This window comes from Macaca mulatta, chromosome 5 (genome assembly GCF_049350105.2).
Source record: "Macaca mulatta isolate MMU2019108-1 chromosome 5, T2T-MMU8v2.0, whole genome shotgun sequence".
Classification (NCBI taxonomy): domain Eukaryota; kingdom Metazoa; phylum Chordata; class Mammalia; order Primates; family Cercopithecidae; genus Macaca; species Macaca mulatta.
Window position 1 is genome coordinate 141,836,155 of NC_133410.1, and position 3,432 is coordinate 141,839,586.

At 33.9% G+C, this 3,432-nt stretch overlaps 1 long non-coding RNA gene across 1 annotated transcript; it reads right to left on the reverse strand.

Annotated features, from left to right (window-relative positions):
- Window positions 1-220: 220 nt before the first annotated feature.
- On the reverse strand, window positions 221-2,709 carry LOC114678398 (uncharacterized). The gene is made up of 3 exons (XR_003729795.2): window positions 2,327-2,709; window positions 1,375-1,513; window positions 221-1,126 (listed from the first exon to the last, which is right to left on the reverse strand). It is a non-coding gene; the product is annotated as an uncharacterized LOC114678398 (long non-coding RNA).
- Window positions 2,710-3,432: the final 723 nt, after the last annotated feature.

The window sequence follows — 3,432 nt, forward strand, 5'->3', positions numbered from 1 at the left end:
CTGAATGACAGCACTCAGAGATAGAACACTGTATCAGGTCAAACTCAATCCTACATTAGTTCCTCATAAAGGTCTATAAATAAAAAAATAATCCTTCTCCTACTGCTAAAATATTCTCATTTTATGTTAAGGAGAGATTCAACAGAAAGTTGAGAGAAGTGATTAAGATATTACCTTATGATTCCATGTATATGTTTTGAAATTCATGACACTCTAGGAGAACTGTAAATCTACTTTTGGGCATTTGTAGTTACAGGTGAAATTCAGATAGATCCCCATTAGTGAATATTTGTTTTTGTTTTACAACATTTTTTCCTTTCATCTGGAAGATGAAACTCTATTTTGTAAATAAGACTGACTCATTGTGTGGTTCTGATGTGTCTCCTACCACAAAATTAGGAGTGTGTCATGAAATTTTCCAAACTCATTGCTTTGGACATGGACATATGACTCAGGGTGGATCAATTACAGTCCTCTCCAGACTTATCTGGAAGAGATATTGGAGAAGCAGACCTCCACTTGCCACAATATGTGGATTTAAGGCATTCTGAGACTGAGTCAGCAACTTGCCATCTTCACCATAGAGAACCTATGCAGAAAAGAAATCAACATAGAGAAAATCTAAGCCAAAGGAAATGAGTAGGACAGATTCCTGATGATATAAAATGCACTTTAATAGATCATGACATAAGCCAGAAATATTCCTTTATTTAGCAGTTTTTATGTTGAATTTAATTATTTCAGTTAAAACTTACTATTTTCACCATAAAAAATAATTTGGGCGATTTGAACATTGAATTAGGACCACATAGTTATAACAGTATTATTATAAAATTGATTACAAACAATAATGTAAAGCTAGAAGTAAATGATGTTTCATTCAGGATAAATTCATTAATACATGTATTTACTGTTACTTCTTCAATAATCTTGCTTTTATTTGGCAAGATCAACTAGCTACTGCAACAAATGAACTCAAAATATGAAATAGCACATATTGGAAATGTATTGCTTGTTTACAAGAGTAAACAGATCAGAGAACAATCCTCCTCCAAATGGCCAACAGATACTCTGCCATCTTCACCCTATGCCATCCAAGACTTCTCTGGCAGTCTTCTCCATTCCACTAGACAGGAAGCAAACAAAGCTTAAATAACCATACATGGGAATCTTTAATGAGTCAAGTCTAGAAATGACATATATCAACTATGTTTATACTACATTGGTTAGACCTCAGGAAATGTCTACACAAAAAAGCAAGAGAAGCTAGGAAAAGTCTATTTCTAACATCAATTAGAGGAGAATAAGGATATTGGTGAGCAGTAAGCAAGTTCTGTACAAACAGTTATTGTAATAATAAATATTCATGTGTACCTGTTCCCTCAGGTAGTATATGCTCACCCCATGGCAGACAAAACTAAGTCCCATCTATTTAGTATAATCAGCTCAAAATTCAGGATCTGTGGGTATTGAACACTCCTCTCCATCATGACTGGGAGTGGTTGTTGTGGTCCTGCAAAGCATGATATAAAAACAATCAGTCTTACGTATGTTGTCAGTGGTAGAGCAGGGATAAGATAACTATAGCAGAAAAGTAACATTTAAGAAAGGGAAAAAAGAACACGGAACACACCCCTCTTAATAATAACCATACAATCCTGCTGGATAGGTCTTACAAAGCACCCCTACTGAGACACACCTGATTTGCTCTACTGTGGGGAAAGTTCTTTAATGAGACCCACATTCCTGACCAAAAGTTACTTCCTTGTTTATTGTTCTCCATGACCTCAGGTTCTGCTCCCTGGGAAACACTTGCTTGTTCTTTACCCTTGGGAACTATCCATCTTACACTGGTTGTTTCTTTCTTATGAAAATGTAGGAGCCAGAGGATTGTTTTGAGTGCATTTTTCCTCGTAGCTCAGGAGTTTTTTGAGCTAGGAGGAGTTCTCCTAGCTCAGGAAAATTTTGAGGAAATTGAAAAAACAATTTCCTCAAAAACTTAATAGACTTTGGATGTATTTCTTTCAAGTCAATTTCATGTGCTAATAAGCCAATCATAAAGATCCTTCATAGACAAAACTCTAGAGTCTATTTTTTTTTTCTCCTTTGCCCCTTTCAGTAGATCATTATTTCAAATTACCAGGGATAGTTACTAGAAAATAAGCTTAAGTAGGAATATCATACACTGAATCTGGTGATTATTTGAAGGCTTATTCAAATTATCTGAGAAATTTTAAGACCTCCATCTTTTATGTAAATCTCTTTTCAATTTGATTTCATAGTTTTTAAAATCTAGAAATAGGTGTTTCCAATTATATGTACTTACTAATTTTTCTCTATTCACTTTTATTTTTTCTGTACATTGGTCATGTTTTCTTAAGATTTTGCTTTTCGTATAGCTCCCTGCTAAAAGAAAGAAAGAATATAACATAGGCTCTTTAAACAATAACAGACATACACCAAAAAATGACCAATAGACATAAATTTTGGTTGGGCTAATAAAAAAAGAAGGTAGGGCAACCTATGTCAGGTGGAAGGATAGACACATAAATAAGATATATTAGAGATTTAAATATAATCATATTGTATAATAAATATATATTATATTATTATAAATATAATAAATATATATACTTAGAGATTTAAATATAATCATATTGTATAATAAACAAATTTTATGTCAACAGTTTTGAAAAGTTAAATGAAATTGATTTTATATTTTTTAAATATCAAACTGATTAAGAAAAAAACCTCACTTGTACTATAATAACTATTAAAGAAATTAGCATAGTAATTTAAAAAAAGAAATCCAAAAATCACCAGGCCTAGATTTTTTTTTTTTTTTTTTTTGAGACGGAGTCTTGCTCTGTCGCCCAGGCTGGAGTGCGGTGGCCCGATCTCGGCTCACTGCAAGCTCCGCCTCCCGGGTTCATGCCATTCTCCTGCCTCAGCCTCCCGAGTAGCTGGGACTACAGGCGCCCACCTCGCCCGGCTAGTTTTTCGTATTTTTTTTAGTAGAGACGGAGTTTCACAGTGTTAGCCAGGATGGTCTCGATCTCCTGACCTCGTGATCCGCCCGTCTCGGCCTCCCAAAGTGCTGGGATTACAGGCTTGAGCCACCGCGCCCGGCCAGATATTTTTAATAGGCCAATTCAAATAGACTTTCAAGGATAAGATATTTCAATATAGAGAGCAATTTAGAGACCAGATAGAGTGCATATACCTTACTTTGAAATTGATACAAAAAATAGACGTTTCTCATTTATGAACATACCTATAATAATCCTAAAAATAGTATTAGAAAATCAAACCAAGAGTAACATAAAAAAATGCAACATGACCAAGTTGAGTTTATTTTACAAATATGAATGTACAGTAATATATTAAAAGAAAAAAATATAAAATCATCCTAATAAATGTAGAAAAGTTACT